The sequence below is a fragment of the Bombina bombina genome, chromosome 3 (genome assembly GCF_027579735.1).
Source record: "Bombina bombina isolate aBomBom1 chromosome 3, aBomBom1.pri, whole genome shotgun sequence".
NCBI lineage: Eukaryota > Metazoa > Chordata > Amphibia > Anura > Bombinatoridae > Bombina > Bombina bombina.
The window spans coordinates 803,265,141-803,288,424 of NC_069501.1; the positions used below are offsets into that span (position 1 = coordinate 803,265,141).

At 38.9% G+C, this 23,284-nt stretch overlaps 1 protein-coding gene across 3 annotated transcripts in view; it reads right to left on the reverse strand.

The window, feature by feature from the left end:
* Nucleotides 1-23,284, reverse strand: part of OCA2 (OCA2 melanosomal transmembrane protein) — a 739,048-nt gene that overhangs the window by 581,853 nt on the left and 133,911 nt on the right. The gene's annotated exons all lie outside the window — the stretch shown is intronic.

Genomic DNA, 23,284 nt, shown 5'->3' on the forward strand with positions numbered 1-23,284 from the left:
AGAAGTGATGGTTCCACCACACTTTGTCTTGTTTAAAGAGGTTTTTATGGAGTTCCCGTAATAGGGAGTCTAATCTGTCAGCAGTAGGTTCAATATTGTGTGACATAGGTTCATTAAATACCTCTTGAAAATCTGTGAGACGTTTGTTGTTTCTTGTGATTCTATCTTGTTCTAATTTATTAGCCATAATGAATTAAAAGTTGTAGTGTGCTCTATTAGATTAACCTAGTTAAACTAGGCACTTTTGTTTCACACGAAAAAAGAGAGGGGCTAAATGGCACTACTATCCGGTATTCTTGAGATGCTCTATAATAGTTGGGGCAGGTAATTTACCTGACTGTAATATTCGAGTTAGGTGCTGTGTACCGTTTTATTCTAAAAAAAGAAGGTTGATTCAATACTAAGATTGAAACGTGTACACGTATTAGCACTCACATCTAAGAAAATGTGGCTATGAATTTAGAACATATAGTTTCAAGGGAGAGACGGTCTATGCCGTAAGAGTTAAAATATAACTTTTATTAGGATTATTTTAAAAGGACTACCACAAGACAAACACAAACATATATAAATAAAAACGCAAAATGTTGAAAAGGATACTGTATGCAAGGTATAGGTGCTAAGCGTAGCTGCATGCACTGAGAAATATCTCTAGACCTTATCTCTAGATTGAATATCTCTAGATTACAGTATTCCTGGTCACAGGGATATTTCCTTATTAAAGCTGTTTAAGTGTATAATATAATGCTTGTAAATACAATTATATATGCTTTTTCCTCGCTGGGGTACTTCTATAATTCGTGGTCATAAGAATATGCTTAAAATAAGTTTATTCTGTGGTGTAGTACCTATAAATATAAATGTATGTGCTTCTTGGGCATGCACATTATAGTTCATAACATTAGTGCTACCAATAAAATGATAGCTGTGTTTCAAAGGCTGATAATATCCTTGATTCTAATGATCCAGTTTTATGGTCATTGAATTTCTCCTTTAGTTAATAGAGCAGGGTTTATAATTCAAATTGAGGGTGTAAAATAATGGCCGTTATTGACTTTGGTCACACTCTGTTATAGAGTACACTCTCACTTCTTTATATTTTTAAGTGAATTTATACCATATAGTACTTATTTCAAGTTAGATGATATAGGTATATTATTGATACCTGATGCTTGTTATTGTTAATACTTGTAAGTCATTAATTTCTAGACATACAGTTGATATCATGAGCTTGTTGTTACCTTAAATTTTAACGATAAATTTAACTATGTTCTAAATAAAATAAGGTAATAAATTAGATTGCATAACTGAATGGTATGCCCCAGTAGTATTGGATGTGAGAACTTTCTCATCTCCTATGCAATAACTTCATTTGTGTGGCGGTACACCTTACATTCATGCACTTGGCTCTTTGGCCGTTCTATATTGTATAGGTGTACTTTGGTCACTACGGTAGTTTTCTAATGAACTTTGCTATAAAGATTTTCTATCAGTTATAATACACATTACTTCCACCATTCATTCATATAACTTGGTTATTCACCATTCGCAATTGTAACGCTATGGTTCTAATAATGTGGATAAATGCTATATCCTAATTTCAACATTGGCAATTTAAAAGTTTGGCTTAAAGCCTAACAACAGATCAATGCCCTAACATGTTTCGCCACCAGCGTGGCTTTCTCAAAGGGTACGGCGCTGCGTTTGGTGTGGTCTCTTATAGACTCTGGTCCAACCCTTTGTGATGACAAAACGTCCCATCAGATTCTTTGTTCTTTATGGACCAATTAGAATGGTTCTAACATTGTGACCGAACTGTAACTTTTTACTGATTGGGTCAATATCTATGTTAGCTGATTTTGAGGGTGTCAGAATGTTATTCTGACCTATATACTAGTTCTGTTCATTTGTCTAGGATTTGATGACTACTTTTATATTAAAGAAAGTGTATCACATTTATTAATTCAATTGTTTGTCTGATCATACTTAAGATATTTATTTTGACCACGAAGTGTGACATGTATATATATGTTACTAGTGATTTGGTATATAATGAATAATATCCATGGTATTCCATCCTCACTGTATAAATGTCATACTCTTAGGCTCTGGTTTAAAGCCGTGTAATTGATGGATGAAGAATACTATGCAGGTTATTTTAACGTTAGATTCCTAATAAACAATATTTTTATTCAAAAAAGATACAAAATAATAAAAAATAATCCATGACAATTCCGTCAGAATTTTACTCAAGAATAATTTCGAGTTCTCATTAGTTAACATTTTGTTAAAGGGAAAACTTAAGAATGAACTTTAGATACATTGAATAATAACACAAAGTATTAAAATGACATCTAAAAATGTAGAGAATCCTAGAGCTGCACTTTAAATCTACATAACCCTACTAACCTATCACTTATGATATGCATTATGAGTGCATATCACACACCCTTTTTCGCCTATTCCCCCCTGGGTAGATTTTAAGAATAATAATTTAAATATAATTAGCGTCACATAACCTCACTAACCTATCACTTATGATATGCATTATGAGTGCATATCACACACCCTTTTTCGCCTATTCCCCCCTGGGTAGATTTTAAGAATAATAATTTAAATATAATTAGCGTCACAAGTAAGAAGTAGATGCATTAATACATCAATAACCTCTTCACTCATTAACTCAGTATTATACTTGGAGTACATACACAAGCACTTTAAACTTAGGTTTCACTTTTTTCACTAGTCCACCTTTTTATTTATTTTATTTGCTTTCACTTTCACAATGGAAAGTTTTATTCACAGTAATACACTTCCACCATTTTCACAGGGTACCTCTACAAAATGGACAACAAAGTGAAATGAATAGCATATCATATATAAACAATAATTACAGTAACAAAATGTTAACTAATGAGAACTCGAAATTATTCTTGAGTAAAATTCTGACGGAATTGTCATGTATTATTTTTTATTATTTTGTATCTTTTTTGAATAAAAATATTGTTTATTAGGAATCTAACGTTAAAATAACCTGCATAGTATTCTTCATCCATCAATTACACGGCTTTAAACCAGAGCCTAAGAGTATGACATTTATACAGTGAGGATGGAATACCATGGATATTATTCATTATATACCAAATCACTAGTAACATATATATATATACACATGTCACACTTCGTGGTCAAAATAAATATCTTAAAGTGAAAGTAAATTATTCCACATTGCAATATATCATTATAATCTATAGGTCAAATATAACATTTTCGCTTGTTTTATTTTTTGTTTACTTCAATCTAATCGTTTATATTTGTATAATTTATTTCCCTACCGTTCTTGGCTTTACTCCTCCCACCCTCCTCTTCCTGGATTTTGTATTCATTACGTATAGAGCGGTCCCACCCGCTCTACACGTAGGCTGAAAGCTTGTTCATGATATTGTGATCTATTGCGCATGCGCTAATCGGCGATCCGCGTACAAATGCGCATGCAAACTTTCTCACCCCCTAATGAAAACGCGCATGTCAAGTATGCGCATGCGCGAATTGTGAACGCGCGACTGACATCACGGTGCTTATTTTGGACTCTGCGCATGCGCATTGGATGCGAGCAGGCTGTGACGTAGCTTTCTGGCCGCCGATCGGCCAGAAAGTCAATTGGTACTTCAAAAAAACGTGACCAGGAAATAAAGTGACTCATCAGCAACGGGCTGAATTGAAGATGCAAAAAATATGCGATTAAATGCGGCGAAAAGGGTATTTATGTACACAAATAACAAATATCATGAATGAAAGTGCTATTGTTTTTTAAGGAATTATGTAAATCTGCAGAGCTGAAGAGCTAAGTTTACTTTCACTTTAAGTATGATCAGACAAACAATTGAATTAATAAATGTGATACACTTTCTTTAATATAAAAGTAGTCATCAAATCCTAGACAAATGAACAGAACTAGTATATAGGTCAGAATAACATTCTGACACCCTCAAAATCAGCTAACATCGATATTGACCCAATCAGTAAAAAGTTACAGTTCGGTCACAATGTTAGAACCATTCTAATTGGTCCATAAAGAACAAAGAATCTGATAGGACGTTTTGTCATCACAAAGGGTTGGACCAGAGTCTATAATAGACCACGCCAAATGCCGCGCCGTACCCTTTGAGAAAGCCACGCTGGTGGCGAAACATGTTAGGGCATTGATCTGTTGTTAGGCTTTAAGCCAAACTTTTAAATTGCCAATGTTGAAATTAGGATATAGCATTTATCCACATTATTAGAACCATAGCGTTACAATTGCGAATGGTGAATAACCAAGTTATATGAATGAATGGTGGAAGTAATGTGTATTATAACTGATAGAAAATCTTTATAGCAAAGTTCATTAGAAAACTACCGTAGTGACCAAAGTACACCTATACAATATAGAACGGCCAAAGAGCCAAGTGCATGAATGTAAGGTGTACCGCCACACAAATGAAGTTATTGAACTAGCTATACAAACTAAAAGCTAACTGTAGTTTGCTGCACAATAATAGCAAGCTGTGCTAGTAGGATTTAATTAATCGATGCCGTTTTAGTGCAGTCCTTGGGCATCTGAGCATGAATGGAAGACGAATGATTGTACTATAAGATCAAAGGCTAGCTACATAGAATTATAAGTTAATAGCAGCGCATTGGATAACAACAGTGTGAGATACTAATAGCATTTAATTACTCTATACCGTTGGTACAAAGTACCTGGGGATTTGTGTCAAATATCCTCCGCAAAACACAACCTAATAACCTGTGTATAAATCCACACTAAGTGAACTCGCATAACCGTTACGTTTAAACGGCAACATTTGTATCAATCATGAACATTGCATATAGCCCTGCAATAGCAATACGTACATGTTAATACATAGGAGTTCTCACATCCAATACTACTGGGGCATACCATTCAGTTATGCAATCTAATTTATTACCTTATTTTATTTAGAACATAGTTAAATTTATCCTTAAAATTTAAGGTAACAACAAGCTCATGATATCAACTGTATGTCTAGAAATTAATGACTTACAAGTATTAACAATAACAAGCATCAGGTATCAATAACAATATACCTATATCATCTAACTTGAAATAAGTACTATATGGTATAAATTCACTTAAAAATATAAAGAAGTGAGAGTGTACTCTATAACAGAGTGTGACCAAAGTCAATAACGGCCATTATTTTACACCCTCAATTTGAATTATAAACCCTGCTCTATTAACTAAAGGAGAAATTCAATGACCATAAAACTGGATCATTAGAATCAAGGATATTATCAGCCTTTGAAACACAGCTATCATTTTATTGGTAGCACTAATGTTATGAACTATAATGTGCATGCCCAAGAAGCACATACATTTATATTTATAGGTACTACACCACAGAATAAACTTATTTTAAGCATATTCTTATGACCACGAATTATAGAAGTATCCCAGCGAGGAAAAAGCATATATAATTGTATTTACAAGCATTATATTATACACTTAAACAGCTTTAATAAGGAAATATCCCTGTGACCAGGAATACTGTAATCTAGAGATATTCAATCTAGAGATAAGGTCTAGAGATATTTCTCAGTGCATGCAACTATGCTTAGCACTTATACCTTGCATACAGTATCCTTTTCAACATTTTGCGTTTTTATTTATATATGTTTGTGTTTGTCTTGTGGTAGTCCTTTTAAAATAATCCTAATAAAAGTTATATTTTAACTCTTACGGCATAGACCGTCTCTCCGTTGAAACTATATGTTCTAAATTCATAGCCACATTTTCTTAGATGTGAGTGCTAATACGTGTACACGTTTCAATCTTAGTATTGAATCAACCTTCTTTTTTTAAATATATATATATATTTTTTTTAAATTTTAGTGGAAGATTTCTGCTGGCATTTTGAGTGAATTGGGTATAAATGTACAGCTTCCTAGTTAATGTATCCAAAAGGTTGAATTTTAAAGTTCTTGCACAGCAGTTTCCCTCGTTGATTTTGCTTGGCATCGGGGCAGAACACATTGCATAAACATTAATGCAGGTGATGCTGTTCATGTCTCATAAAGTAGCATTCCTTGCAGTTGTGACAATGATCCTTCAGCATATTATAACTGATCTACAAATTACTCTCAAAGGCTTAGAATACTACACTCATTCTTGGCAACGGGCTCCAACTGATCCAAGATGAATAATTCATGCTTCACCTCTGTAGAAAAATGCATTTAATCTCCACTTCTTGTTCCAAAAAAAGCTGTTTCTTGATTGTGATTGACCTCTATGCTTCCATGCAGAGCATGAGCTCTTTTGATATAATTCTTTTTGCTTTCAGTGCAAAAAAAATAAAAAAATCTTTCAGCATTAGCCATTATAAAATAAGGCATTGTAGTTTAGTAGCTGTACAGCTAAATTACTTTATAACAATGTCAAACAATATTCCGACAAGTAGCTTTTCATACATATTTATAGTATAAAGTAATACATTGGTCAGAGGAAGAAGACACTCAAGGCATAGACATCCAAGCCTTCATTCCTCGGTTTATCAATGGCAACCAAACAGTTAATCCTTACAAAAATGTGTATTGCAGAATAGTGTAGAAGAAAACCACACATATATATATATATCACACAATATAGATACAAGTACAGGTAGCCCTCAGTTTACGCCGGGGTTAGGTTCCAGAAGGAATGGTTGTAAATCGAAACCGTTGTAAATTGAAACCCAGTTTATAATGTAAGTCAATGGGAAGTGAGGGAGTTAGGTTGCAAGGCCCCTCTCAAAATTGGCATACATTATTTTTAAAGCTTTGAAATTAAGACTTTAAATGCTAAACAGCATTATAAACCTAATAAAATAATCACTCAACAGACTTTACTAGCATTTTTCTGCAAACCGTTCTTTCTATGCATTCCAATCTAGACTGATTCCAATCTAGACAGGAAGATCTTGTTCCTTTGCAAGCTGCTCAATAGCTCAGGTCTGGTTAAACTGATTAATTTCAGCTTGCTTGGCTTGCATATCTTTGCTGCAACATAAGCGGACAGCTCCACCTACTGGCTATTTTAATCAATGCACTGCTTCTCAATGCTTTTCAATAGCAGTCATATGACTGAAAAAAAGGTTGTTATTCTGAAACGGTGCAAATTGAACCGTTGTAAACCGAGGGCCACCTGTACTTTAATATATTCTGCCTTGGTATAAGACACCTGGCTTGCTGTTACAAAGTCAACGTAACAATTATATTGTTGCACAGTTTACTTAACCCAGATGCCTTTGTAAACTATTAAAAGAAGATGAAATTGGTTAGAAAAGAGGGACAAGTGATCATCAATACTTAGACATATACAGTATAAGAAAATGCATTTTCCATCATCACAAATTCTATGATTTGAATAATGTGCCCTTATAAGTTTATAACCAAACCCTGCAATAATCAGAATTGCTATGTGATAAGGTCAAATAAAAATGAGATAAGCTTTATCATGAACACTAATTCTTAAAACAATCATCTACCCACAAGCCCTTGTTTAATTTGCAAACCATGGAACCATAAAACTACACCAGTGCTACAGAATTTTGCTGCGTTACACAAAATTATAATAATAATACTGATGACAGCTGCTGCAACATCTCTATGGTTTCATAAGCAATTGGAGGCCTTGTTAATGTTCAGCGCTGTAATTATACCACTGAAAGTGCATAAAAGCAGGTATTACTTTTGAGGAAGACGTGGACATGATGACACAATTAGCAAGGTGTACTTGGGGGGAAAAGTTTGTGCGCAATATTGGAAGGTGTGCTTTTTTTTATTCTTGATTATTTGGAGGAGGAACAGGGGGATATCAATCTTGTTGTTTTGTCAGATTCAAGAAATGGTAAAACCCTTGCAAAACTTATTCAAAAGAGGAAAACATTTCCATGGACAATATGACTACCCTTGTAAGTGGTGAGTTAATTTGGGGATTTGGCCTTAGTTTTCCCAGAACACAGAAAAGATGCCTCTTTGAAGTAATTTTGAATATATTGTTTTTATTTGAAATGTTCAAATGACAGATCATGAAATCATTAAAATATATATATGAAACCCAAATTCTATCATTATTCAGATAGAACAATGTTTTTCAAACCTGTACTCAGGTTTCCAAAAAGGCCAGGCCAGATTTTCAGGATTACCTTGGATGAGAGCAAATAAAATAACCATATTTACTAATTAGCTGATTAATTTCCCCCTGTGCTCTAGTTCATATATACCTTAAAATCTGTCCTGTTAGGGAGGCCTGAGGACAGGTTTGAAAACCAGTGAGATAGAGCAACTTTCTAATTTTTCTTCATTCTCTTGGTATCTTTTGTTAAGACATATGCTTAGGAGCCGTCCCCTTTTCTGGAGCACTATATGGCAGCAGTTTTGCAAGAATGTTATCCCATTTGTAAGAGCACTAGATGGCAGAACTATTTCCTGTCATGTAGGGCTCCAGATACCTACCTAGGTATCTCTTAAACACATGGGAACAAAGCAAATGATAATAGAAGTAAACTGGAAACATTTTTAAAATAATATGCTCTGAATTATAAAATAATTTTTTGGGTTTCATATCTCTTTAAACAAGGTAAGGAAGTCAATTTTAATGTGTGTTTCTATACCCAATAATTAAAGTATGCTAATAAAGCACAAATTACACCATATAAAGATACCAGTATTAAATGGGATTGTAAAGTAAAAATAAAATTTATGCTTACCTGATAAATTTGTTTCTTTCTTGACACGGTGAGTCCAAGGATCAACATAATTACTATTGGGGAATATCACCCCAGATCAGCAGGAGGAGGCAAAGAGCACCACAGCAAAGCTGTTAAATACCACTCCCCTTACCCACAACCCCCAGTCATTCGACCAAAGGAAAATGAGAAAGGAAGTAATATAAAGGTGCAGAGGTGCCTGAGGTTTATGAAAAAATAAAATTGTCAGAAAATACAAGGCGGGGCCATGGACTCACCATGTCAAGAATGAAACAAATTTATCACGTAAGCTTAAATTTAATTTTCTTTCTAATGACACAGTGAGTCCACGGATCATAATTACTATTGGGAATCAATACCCAAGCTAGAGGACACGGATGATAAGGAAGGGACCAGACAGTTAGCCTAAACCGAAGGCACCACTGCTTGAAGAACCTTTCTCCCAAAAACAGCCTCAGCAGAAGCAAAAGTATCAAATTTGTAAAATTTCGAAAAAGTGTGTAAAGATGACCAAGTGGCAACCTTGCAAATCTGATCCACAGAAGCACCATTTTTGAAATCCTAAGTAGAAGAAACAGCCCTTGTGGAATGAGCCGTGATTTTCTCAGGAGGCCGCTGACCAGCAGTCTCATAAGACAAGCGAAAAACACTCCTAAACCAACAATAAAGAGAAGTAGCTGTAGCTTTCTGACCTTTATGTTTCCCAGAAAAAACAACAAATAAGGAAGAAGACTGGCGAAAATCCTTAGTCGCCTGCAAATAATATCTCAATGCACGAACTACATCCAGATTGTGCAACAAACGTTCTATATGAGAAGAAGGATTAGGACACAAAGAAGGAACCACAATTTCCTGATTAATATTCTTATCAGAAACAACCTTGGGAAGAAAACCTAATGCAGTACGAAGTACTACCTTGTCAGAATGAAAAATAAGAAAAGGAGACTCACATTGCAACGCAGAGAGCTCCGAAACTCTTCAAGCTGAAGAAATAGCAACCAAAAACAAAACCTTCCAGGTTAACAACTTAATATCCAAAGAATGCGTAGGCTCAAACAGAGCCTGCTGAAGAACTCTGAGAGCTAAAGACTCCAAGGAGGAGTCACAAACTTAAACATAGGCCGAATTCTAACCAAGGCCTGACAAAAAGACTTTACCTCTGGCACAACCACCAGGCGTTTATGTAACAAAATAGATAAAGCAGAAATTTGACCCTTCAGGGTACAAGCAGACAAACCTTTCTCCAGACCCTCCTGGAGAAAAGACACAATTCTAGGAATCCTAACTCTATTCCAAGAGTAACCCTTAGATTCACACCAATACAGATATTTAGGCCATATCTTGTAATAAATCCTTCTAGTCTCAGGCTTACGTGCCTGAATCAAAGTCTCAACAACTAACTCAGAAAAACCATGCTTAGAAAGAATCAAGCGTTCAATCTCCAAGCAGTCAGTTTCAGAGAAATGAGGATTGGATGAAGGAAGGGACCCTGAAGTAGAAGGTCCTTCCACAACGGAAGACTCCATGGTGGAGACAATGACATTTCCACCAGATCTGCATACCAGATCCTGTGAGGCCAAGCCAGCGCAATGAGAATCACTGACAACCTCTCTTGCCTGATTCGAGCAATGATCCAAGGAAGAAGGGTAAGCAGAGGAAACGCGTATGCCAGACTGAACTTCCAAGGAACTGCTAGAGCATCTACTAGAACAGCTTGAGGATCCTTTGCCTTCGATCCGTACCTTGGAAGCTTGGCATTGTGAAGAGATGCCATAAGATCCAACTCTGGTTGACCCCACCTGAGAATCAAACTGGAAAACACTACCGGATGAAATTCCCACTCCCCCGGATGAAAAAAACTGTCTGCTCAGAAAATCTGCTTCCCAATTGTCCACCCCTCGAATGTGAATCGCAGACAGACAGCACTTGTGAGTCTCTGCCCACTGAATAATCCTGGCTACCTCCTTCATCACCAAGGAACTCATAAGTTCCCCCCCTGATTATTGATGTAAGCCACGGACATTATATTGTCTGACTGAAATCTGATAAACTGGGTTGAAGTCAAATGAGGCCAAGCTAGAAGAGCATTGAATATTGCCCTCAGTTCTATGGTATTTATAGGAAGAACCGATTCCTCCTGAGTCCACAGACCCTGAGCCTTCAGAGAACCCCAGGCAGCTCCCCAACCCAGCAGACTGGCATCCATGGTCATGATCACCCAGGTAGGCTGCGAAAACAGGTTCCCTGGGAAAGATGCTCCTGAGACACCCAACACAGAAGAAAATCTCTTGCAGACTGATCTAGAACAATCTTTGGAGACAGATCCATATAATCCCCATTACACTGTCTCAGCATGCATAACTGCAGAGGCCTGAGATGGAAATGAGCTAACGGAATGATGTCCATGACAAACCATCAGACCAATACCCTCCATACACTGGGCCACCGACAGCAGAGGAGAGGACTGGAGAGCAAGACATGAATTGAACATTTTTGACTTTCTTGCCTCTGTCAAAAAGATCTTCATTTCCAGAGAATCTATAATGGTTCCCAAAAATACCACTCTTGTACCCGGAACCAAGGAACTTTTTCCTAAATTCGCCTGCCAACCGTGGGATCGCAGAAAAGACAACAACTCCTCTGTGTGGGAGTTTGCTAGTTGAAAAGATGGCGCCTGAACTAGAATATCGTTCAGATAAGGAGCTACTGCAACCCCCCGAAGTCTGAGAACTGACAAGAATGCACCCAGGACCTTTAAAAACACCCTGGGAGCTGTTGCAATACTGAAAGAAAGAGTCACAAACTGAAAATGCTTGTCTAGAAAAGCAAATTTCAGAAACTTGTGATGATCCTTGTGAATGGGAATATGTAGATATGCATCCCTCAGATCTACTGTAGTCATGAACTGACCCTCCTGGACCAGAGGTAGAATTGACTGAATAGTCTCCATCTTGAATGATGGAACCCTGAGAAATTTGTTTACCAATTTGAGATCTAAAATGGGTCTGAAAGTTCCCTCCTTTTTGGGAACGATAAACAGATTGGAATAAAACCCTAGTCCCTGCTCCTGAACTGGAACAGGAACGATCACTCCCATATCGGAAAGATCCTGGACACAACTTAAGAATGCCTCTTTTTTTTTTTTTTTTAACTGATTTACTGATAACCTTGAGAGATGAAACCTGCCACTGGGAGGAAAAGTCTTGAACTCCAGTTTGTATCCCTGGGATACAATATCTACTACCGAAGGATCTGGAACATCCCTTGCCCAGGCTTGAACGAACAAAGACAACCTGCCCCCCACGCAATCCATTCCCGGATCAGGAGTAGACCCTTCATGCTGACTTTGAGTCACCGACAGGCTTCTTAGATTGCTTCCCCTTGCAATCAATAAGGCCTGGATTGATCTTGTTTGGAGGAGGAAGAGGAAGACTTGCCAGCGAAGTTACGAAATTACTCTGGATGACCTTTCTGCTTATTTCTCTTATCCTGAGGAAGAGAATATCCCTTCCCCCCAGTAATATTAGAAATAATTTCAGCCAAACCAGGCCCAAACAAAGTCTTCCCTTTGTAAGGAATTGATAAAATCTTAGACTAAGATGATACATCCGCAGACCAGGACTTTAACCATAGTGACCTATGTGAGCCAAAACAGCAAAGCCAGAAATCTTTGCTCCTAGCTTGACGACCTGTAAAGAAGCATCCGCAATAAAAGAATTGGCCAATTTTAAAGCCTTAATTCTATACTTAATCTCCTCCAGAGAAGTCTCCTGAAGAATAGAATCAGACAATGCATCAAACCAATATGCAGCCGCACTGGTAAGCATAGCAACACATGCAACAGGTTGCCATTGGAGCCCCTGGTGAAATCCTGTTAAGTAAAGCCTCCAACTTCTTATCCATGGTCCTCTTAGCCAAAGTGGAAATAGCTCCCTCAACCTTAGGGACTGTCTACCAAGATTCCTTAATAGAATCAGCAATAGCAAACATCTTTCTAAAAATAGGAGAAGGGGAAAAAGGAATTCCAGGCTTCTTCCATTCCCGAGAAATAATCTCTGAAACCCTATCCGGAACAGGAAAAACTTCCGCAATGGAGGAAACATCAAAAAAACTTATTAAGCTTACTAGCCTTCTTGGGAGTAACTATGACCATTGAATCAGAGTCATCCAAAGTAGCCAAAACCTCCCTGAGTAACAAACAGAGGTGCTCCAACCTAAACCTGAAAGAAACCACCTCATAATCAGTCAAAGGGGAGACACTATCAGAGTCTGAAATTTCGCCCTCAGACGCTACTGAAATATCTTCTTCCTCAGTCCTATGAGAAGGAACACTGCAACAGAGAGTCAGAAGTCCTTCTGCGTTTACCATGTAACACAGGAAAAGCAGACAATGCCTCAGATATAGCAGAGGATATGGAAGTAGACAAATCCTGCAAAGAAAACCTAGCCTGAGATGAAACACAGGGTACTGCATGTGAAGGGGAGTGAGATTGGGATGAATTAGGAGAAAGCTGAGCTACAGCTTGAACAGGAGGCTCCTGCACAACAGTCTCCTTAGAAAATGAATGCTCTGTATCAAAGAGTCTATCCCTGTACTGCATAGTCCTCTCTATACAAGAACAGAAAGGGATAGGAGGCTCTACATTAGCATCTAGACATAGGTTACAAGCCACAGCTTGCAAGTCTTCCTGGTCCATATTACACACACCACAGATAAAAAGAAATAAATGTGGAAAATAATATAACGTTACTCTGACTTTAAATAAATATAATAAACCTCTACAAGCACCTCTGCAAATTACAATGCCAGCTGCTGCACTAAAGACAAACCCCCAGAGCGGAAGAGCGCAAAAACTACGCGCCATACCAAACTCCGCCCATCGTGGGCGTCACACAACCTCCCAGCCGGCATCACTATGCATAATACAGAACCTAACATACTGTGTGCGCACTACACAGTGGAACACAAAAACCAGCAGCTAATGCGACCGGGAAAAAAACACCACATAAGAAAATGACTTATAATGACAATATGCTTTAATGTGCTTCCAGAATATTGCTGCCCTTAATGAATAAAGTACTGAAATAAAACCAGACCAAACATACTGCCAAAATGAAGTTCCTAAGGAACTGTAAAGCCTCCCAGAGCCTTCAAACAGTCTAAACACACTGGCCCACATAAATATAAAACTGCCAAATATACACCTGCACACCAGGAGGATTAACCTCATAAGTGCCAAAGAGAATTTCTGTGACCCAGCAGAAAAAAACAAAGATAGCACTTACCTCCAGACTGCCAGGCAGCAAGGCAGTTTAACAGGCTTGCAATGAGAATAAAAGAAAAAGACCAAGTAAACTTTATCAAAGAAAGGACAGCATCACATCTTGGGAGGCGCAGGGGGGATTATACCCCCCCAAGTTCCCACAAGCTTAAAAGCCATTACTGCTCTACTGAAGAGACTGAAGTGGACTACGGCTAAACCCCAAAGAAAAACAAAAGCAAACTTGCTCTGCTTAAAAAATAAAAAATTCTTGATTGAAGAATCAGACACCTAACTTTACCCCTTCCTTGTAACTGATACAAGCAAAGAGAATGACTGGGGGTTGTGGGTAAGGGGAGTGGTATTTAACAGCTTTGCTGTGGTGCTCTTTGTCTCCTGCTGCTGATCAGGAGTGATATTCCCCAATAGTAATTATGATGATCCGTGGACTCACCGTGTCATTAGAAAGAAAATAACCTTTTGTGATTTAGATTGAGCATGCAAATAAACAAATTTCCATGGTACTTCTTTTATCCAATATGCTTTGTGCTCTTGGTATGTTTGTAGAAGAGCATGAAAAGACCACACTGGGTTCCAACTCCTTTCAGCTAAGAACTGGTAACAGTGGTAACAGTGAATAATTGGAAACACATTGCCAGTTCTGAAAAATCTTAAATTCCTGCTGCAAAAACATAAATTATTTCTTACCAGATAATTTCCTTTCCTTCAATACAGACAGTGTCCAAAGCTGCATTCATTACTCGTGGGAATACAGAACCTGGCCACCAGGAGGAGGCAAAGACACCCCAGCCAAAGGCTTAAATACCTCCCCCACTTCCCTCATCCCCCAGTCATTCTGCCGAGGGAACAAGGAACTGTAGGAGAAATATCAGGGTGAAAAATGTGCCAGAAGAAAACAACTTAAATTTAGGGTGGGAGCTGTTGACTCTCTCTGTATCGAAGAAAAGGAAATTATCTGGTAAGTCATATTTTTATGTTTTCCTTCTAAATACAGGGAGAGTCCACAGCTGCATTCATTACTTGTGGTAAATTATACCCAAGCTACAGAGGACACTGAATGCTAATGGGAGGGAACAAATAAGAGGCGGCCCAACCTGAGGGCACCACAGCCTGCAAGAAAACCAGTCTCCCAAAGTCTTCCTTGAGAGAAGCAAACAAAAAGAAAAAGACCCATAGGATCTCATGTCAGGGACCCAAAGGATGTCACTGTACTCAAACTAAGCCATAAACCTCTGAGGAGGCTCACGTCCTGCTGTCTCTTAGATCCAGTAAAAAAAACACTCCTCCACCAGCAAGAAAGAAGTCATCAGCTTCCAAAACCTTGCACTCCCCAGATATGAATAACAAAGGAAAAAAAAAAAAAAAAAACTTTCTATTCTGATGAAGTCTGACAGAAACTTTAAAGGTATGATTGCCCAAAAAAGGAAGACCATCTTTCCATTTGGACAAGAAATATGACAATCATAGGGAGAGAAAAAAAAACTGTGATAGCCTTATTAGAAGGAGACCACAATAAGGAAGAATGTATTGCAAAGTAGAACATGGAAACTATGACAAGTAGAAAAACTATCTACAGACGAAACAGGTCCTTGAATAAGAATTCAAAGAACACCTCCTGTACAGGTGCAAAGGAAACCCGGTGTAACGCCTGAAGGATAAATCCAACCCCAAAAGGAGCAAGTAACCAGCTTGCCGGTCCAGCTGCTGGCAAATCCATGGCAAAAACAACTGAACACCTGGAAGAACAATGAACCTCTGGAACTGGAGCACAAACAAACGGAGAGCAAAAACTGCTTGCAAAAACACATACCAGAGAAAGGAACCACAGCTGGTATCCATCTACAACCTTCCGCTAGCCAACAGGTTATCTTTGCAGGCTGCCCCTTCAAATAAGAACAAGTAAGACAAGCCCTTCACCAGCACAATCTAGAGGGGAAGAAGAATACTTCAGGATCCAGAAGTGAGTCAGGACAAACTAGCTCCTCTTGACAAGAAAAGAGGAAGTCCTCCACGCCTAAAATAGGTGACGAGGGACCTGGTATGAACTAAAAGGAAAGGACCGGAAAACATTTCAGAAAAAAAACTTTTCACGGCTAGGTCCAAGCGACCCCTCGCCAGTCGGCCTGGAAGAAAAGATCCCAAGATACAAAGAGACCCTGACCCGGAAGATCCCTGCAACAAGGGAACTCTAATGGCAGTGAAGCATCTAACTGATTACGAACTTGCGGGCAAACATGGAGCAACAGTCTCACTGACGCCCACTAGTAAAAAATAGAAAAATAAAAAGAGTGTGGTGCACTCCACTGTGTGCCCACACCCTTAGGGGGGGCCTCCTAAGCCAAGAGCAATAATAATAAATAATACAAAACAATAATAGCAAACTTTATTCTTTTATCTTAAGATACCAAACAGTGTCCAATGTGAATAGTGAAGAGAAAAGTCCCAAAACAGGTAATTCCAAGAACAACAAGGCAGCACTCAGTCATAGGATGGTCTTCCTGAAGAATTGGTAACTGAAAAAAGAAAAAACAGAGGCGCCAAAACATGGCCTAGTACAGCCACAACCAGAAAACTTCAAATAGAGCAGGAACAAATGGATACTCACAAAAGGAGCGCACCCTCTGGTGCTGATTATACAGACTGGAGCCTCACAGTGGTCCAGCTCACTGGCGAGATCCGGCGGTCCGACAGGATCCTTAAAAGGACTTGAGACAGGGTTCCTAGATGAACACAAAGTATACACACATAGCCCAGTAACATTTGATACAGGACAGGTAATCGGTAAGCAATAACACTTACAGGATCCAGAGCACCTGCAGGTGCACTCACAGCAGGCTGGGACCTATCAGTCGCCCAGTAGACTGATTCCTCTAGGCAAAGACAGGATAAATATCCAAACACCAATGGCCACATTTTTTTCTTATGCTATTGTGCTGGCTCTGTGGCCATTGGCGTTTGGAGATTTATCCTGTCTTTGCTGTGAGTGCACCTGCAGGTGCTCTGGATCCTGTAAGTGTTATTGCTTACCGATTACCTGTCCTGTATCAAACGTTACTGGGCTATGTGTGTATACTTTGTGTTCATCTAGGAACCCTGTCTCAACTCCTTTTAAGGATCCTGTCTGACTGCCGGATCTTGCCAGTGAGCTGGACCAGTGTGAGGCTCCAGTCTGTATCATCAGCACCAGAGGGTGCGCTCCTTTTGTGAGTATCCATTTGTTCCTGCTCTATTTGAAGTTTTTTGGTTGTGGCCATAATAGGCCATGTTTTGGTGCCTCTGTTTTCTCTTTTTTTTTTTACTGACACCCACTCCAGATAGGATCGAGCCATCCTCGAAAAAGAGTGACATGGTCAAAAAGAACAAAGGTAAAAATTAGGCCTCCTCAGATTAAGTAAGCTGGCACAGAAGGATTCAACTCCAAGTCTACAGCTTGTTAGGCCAGGAACTAGTCCCCTAGGCCAGTTAGTCCAGTTGACTTCAGCTGAGAAGCTCTGCTTTCCCCAGAAACACATTTGAAAAACTTTGGATCGTCAGATCAAATGTATGATCATAAGGCTCCACCGCTCCAGAAGAGCATGCTCCAAGAATGGAATGCTGCCAAGAGCCGTAGAGGGCCTCCACCCACCACCAAATTCGAGGTCCGTAAATTTTATTTCCCTGTAATGGGAATCAAACCTGAGGTGTCAAAGTCTTAAACTGTTGCGCTAACCGTTAAACTAATTCAGAGCACTCTCACCCTGCTGACAGGGAAGAGACTAAGACAAAACTGCCCCGAGGGAACTAGGATAAAAACCCAATGCTATGTCAAAGACTCGACCTGGACGGAATCCATCACCCCCCACCACAGCACCAATGAGGCCCGAAGGAGAATTGGAGGACAGAACCCGATGAAGTAATTCTAACTTTGTAAGCTCTAAGGCAACAAGCCTTCCTATCTGAGGATGGAACCAGCATGATAGACCCAAAAGGTCTATTAGCAGACGCTGGAAAAATCAGGACTGCCAAGACTCAGGAACCTCTGCAACACCTATAAACAGGCTACTGCCACATTAAACCCCAGATCCCAAAAACAAAACTTAGGATCCCAGCAAGGTTCCAGAAGAAAACAGTCCCTAAGAACCGGACCTGCTTAAAACAAGGATGTTTTAAATGGACATCCAGCGTCAGCAGCTGAATCTGAACCATCCACCTTCGAGATGCAAAGCCTTAAAGGGCTGTGTGGGATATGAACCTGTGGCCCTTGTATGTTGAGCCACAGTCAGTTCTAAATAGACCTCCTAGATAACCACCAGGGTACCCTGGACTGCTCTAGACAGGAAAGATATCCTTCTTTCTAAATCCAGGTAGACAGAACCGTGTATTTTCCCTGAACAAAGATCTAATAAGCACTGCTTAAAAATCTGACCAAAAAAGGATGGAAAACCCCTCCCCTTATTGGACCAGACACCAACAGTATACTGACACTGCGAGGAGTATCGGAACAAGATTTCAAGTCACCTAGTCCAGAAAAACAGAATGAAAACTCAACTCCGGCCTCTAGCACCCCTGGACCCATATGATCCAGCATCAAGTGCCCATCTAGAAGAACCTTAGACAGGTCCTGCCTGTCCTTCGGTATAGATTGACCTGCTCTGCCTGGACCAGAATAACTAGAAAGAGCGCCTTCTCTATAGTAGAAGGAAAGAACAAACTTAACTGTTACCCAAAACAGGTCCTGCCCGTCATCAAGGGTTCAACACGTCTAGTCATAAAAAACAAACAAATGGCAAATTCTTAAGTTCCAGCAGCACTAGATAAACTAAGAATAAACAAAATAAGGAAAATAAGCTTTGAGGCTTAATTTTTATCTCTAGATATTCAAGGTTAACATCACCCCAAACAGAGATCTAGAGGCTTCCATCAGAAGACTCCAACCGTCACAACCATCAAAGTCGATACAACCAAATGGCGAAACTTCTTTTTAAACAAGAGTTTCCACAAGTACCCAGAGCTCAAACAAAAACTATCCGAAATGGATTAGAAATGAAATAGTTAAACGTTAAAAAATGGTGTGCAAACTAAAACAAAACAGGTCCTGCTTGTTATACAACACAACCTCCCATAGAGCTCAGGACTGGGATTCTATAACATATAGATGATAAAGAAGAGGATCCAACCCTCTCCACTCGTCTAATCAAGATCGTTATCTGATTTAGGACTGAGATCCACCTGACGGATTATGACTGGGAACCTCTAACATCGCCAAAACCTCTCTCAGAAGTAAAGGTAGACGTGCCACTCTCAATCTAAATGCCAAATCCTCCTCAGTCAGAGGAGTCAAATCAGGCGATTTTGACCCGGAGGTTTTATCTCTGAAGCCTCAGAGGGAACCGCATCCCCAGATGACTGATCGGGCACAATCGTCCTTTTACACAATGACCCATGGGTAGGAGAGGACGGATTAACCCTTCGCTTGCACGTTGCAGGAAGATGCAGACTCGCTAAAGCCATAGAGATGGCCATGCAAAAATGCGCAGTAACCTCCGGGTTAAAAAAAATCTCCCTCAGACTAAGGAGTAATGGTGCTTAGGGGAACTGCATGAGCAGGAGAAGATTCTAGGGAACGCACCTAATGGGACTAGGAATCCTCAGAAGTAGACGGCTCAGTGGTCTCTAACATCTCAACATTGTTTGAAGAGAACACCCTATTGTGGCATACGGAACATAATTGAGCTGGCTGGTCTACCCAGGCCTCCTCACAACTTACGCAGGTTATAAAATCTGTATCAAAGGAATCCTCTACAATATCAGAATCCTCCATAATTCTAATTAAAATTGTTATCCAAAAAAACAACTGGCACCTTACACCCCCAATGGCTGGGGCACTCACCACCTCCTATGACCCAGACAGGTAGAGAAATTAACTCTTCTCTGCAGCCACTCGGTCAGGAATCGGAAATGAAAACCAAGACTTGACTACCCCCAGTCACAAGGTGTCCATGCAGGACTGCCCCTGCTAAGTAAAAGTGCACCAGCTTAATAAAACTGCGCAGCTCTGTAACCTGTATGTTCCATATCAGCCTATGAGCCCAAAATGCCTCCTACACATACGCAGTCCAAATCACATAAACATGATTAACAAGACCCCACTGTTCAGGAGATATTAACCCTTGATTCCATAAAGATAAAGGAGTCCCACTGAGACCCTGTCTGCTATCGTTATACATGTGTGTAAAAAAATCAAAAGGATCTTACCGGAATCTATGCAGTGGAAAAGTGACATGGTCCTTCAAGTTTGATAGATAGTAGCAGTGCTTCTGACATGGACTTGAGTGAAGAAAGCAGGCAGCGAAACTCATCAACGCCGATTGCTTAAAGGGACACTGAGCACAGATTTTTTTTCTTTCATGATTCAGATAGAGCATGCACTTTTAAGCAACTCTCCAATTTACTCCTATTATCAAATTTTCTTCATTCTCTTGTCAAGTTTATTTGAAAAGCAAGAATGTAAGTTTAGATGCCGGCCCATTTTTGGTGAACAAACTGGGTTGTCCTTGCTAATTGGACAGCACCAATAAACAAGTGCTGTCCATGGTTCTAAAACAAAAAAAAAATGCTGGCTCCTTAGCTTAGATTCCTTCTTTTTCAAATAAAGATAGCAAGAGAATGAAGAAAAATTGATAATAGGAGTAAATTAGAAAGTTGCTTAAAATTGCATGCTCTATCTGAATCATGAAAGAAAAAAATTTGGGTTCAGTGTCCCTTTAAGGAGCTGTTAATATGATTCTGGATGGTTTCACAGAAAAACTCCCTGCATCTCCAGACTCTAACTTTCATCAATGCTCTCACTGACAGGCTGACAAGACCACTTCAAAACTCCAGTCCCATCTCAAAGAGTACTACCCTCCATAAGGAACAACTCCGTATCTTTTGTACATTTCTCTGCCAACCTCCTGTGACGAAAGGCAAAGAAAGACTGGGGGATGAGGGAAGTGGGGGAGGTATTTAAGCCTTTGGCTGGGGTGTCTTTGTCTCCTTCTGGTGATCAGGTTCTGTATTCCATCAAGTAATGAATGCAGTTGTGGACTCTCCCTGTATTTAGAAGGAAATACACATGGTAAGATCAGAATTTGGTGTAAAAACATGATTGCTTCTTGCTTTGGTCAGCAGTTCAAGCTGGTAGTAGTTGCGTGAGGAATATTTTCTTGGCACACAGACACCATAAAGACAACCGATTAAATGGCACAGCCTACCTGATTATTGTTACTTGCCTTGTGCATACCTTTGTGGGCACAGTTACACATCATCTCAGGTTGGTTCCATGAATGTGACAAGGAGTTCAGTATACTCCAATGGCCTCCAAAGTCAACAAATCTTAATCCAATAGAGCACCTTTGTGATGTGATTGAGATTCTCAGTATGAAGGTGCAGCAACTACATGATGCTATCGTGTCAACATGGACCAGAATATTTAGGGAATGTTCCAGCAATTCAAGACACTACAAAGTATTAGAAATGTGTACCTAAAAAAAGTGGCCATTGAATGTGTATGTAGGCATTATAAGTATATATTATTTTAAAAATTGCCAGATTTAGCCACAAAAAAAAACAACATTTTTTATTAACTAATTCATAGTAACATAGTAGATGAAGTTGACAGAAGTCCATTGAGATCAACCTTTACAGATCCTGCCTGGTTTACAATAAATAAGCTGACAATTGAACTTATTTTAAAACAATTAGAAACCTACCTTTTAACACAAGCAATTATATCACTGAACCCTGTTTTTAAGTAAGAATTTATGTAAGTAGTTTGATTATCCTTACAGTGAGAAAAATAATGGACTTGGAAAAAAAATTTACTTCTGCCAACTCTGTATATGGGCCTTGAATATATGTGTATAAAAGTAATGATATTACCTCTGAAGTCAAATGTACCAATATTAAATCTCATTTGCAATTTACCTGCCCATTCTTCCAAGTTTTGTGTATCCCATTTAAAGCAATTACATCCTGCACTAACCTAAATCATCTTACACTACCTTGCATCATCTATAAAAATAGAAATGTTACTATTTCATCCTTCCTCCAAGTCATCAATAAAACTATTATAAAGAACAGGGCCTAGTATTGATCCTTGGGGGATCCCACTACTTTTGTGCAATCTGAGTATAATAATTTACTACAACATGTTGCTCCCTGGCTTTCCCTGTTTATCCAGTTATTTATCCATGAGCTAAAAATTTTCAGTGTTTCCTATTTCCCTTAATTTCATTATCATCATCAATTTGTATTGCGCTGCAATATTCTGTTGAATTGGGTACATTGATAGGGATATACAATGACAAAGATTTGTGATAAGATACAAAAACATAACAGACTAAACAAATCTAGTACAGGAGGAGGAGGGCCCTGCTACAAAGATCTTACAGTCTATAGGTTGAGGGTGCAGAGACATAAGGTTTGAGGTAGCTTGTCACATTGATTGTATTTGCAGCAGTAAGTCAATTTATTTTGGGTAGGATTAAAACAGAGGAGATATTAAGCTTCTCAGAAAAGGTGGGTTTTCAAAGAACGCCTGAAGATATACAAGCTATACAACAAGTTTGGAGACAGTCTTGTGGAGTGGGGTAGACAGTCCAAGAGGACAGGAGCAGCCTATGAGAAGTCTCAGAGGTGGGATGTAAACACAATAGGAGTGCAGACACATAGGTCAGAGGTTGATCGAAGAATGTGGGTCAGGGAGTATTTGGAGATGAGAGAGGAAATATAGTTTGGAATGAGGCTGTTGAATGCTTTAAAGGTTAGGGTTAATACTTTGAATTGTATTCTAGCATGTATGGGTATCCAGTGTAGAAACTGGCAGAGCGGAGCAGTTTATTCAGATTGGCAACTTAGGTGGATGGGTCTAGCTGAAGCATTTATAATAGATTGAAGGGGGAGAGGCGATGTTTGGTAAGGTCATTTAGAAGTAGACTGTAGTCAATGTGTGACAAAATGAGGTTTGTAGTTTGTTGAGTAAGGAAAGATTGAACTCTAGAAATACAATAATCTCATGTGGCACTGTATCAAAAGTCTTTACAAAATCAAAATATATCACATCAACTTATTCACATTTTCTATATTCTTGCTTACTTCATTATTTAATCTAATTATATTAGTTTAATATTATCTATTTATCATAAAAGGCATACTGATTTAGACTCATAATTTTGTTTTCACAAATATAACCCCTTCCAGTATCTTCCCAATGTC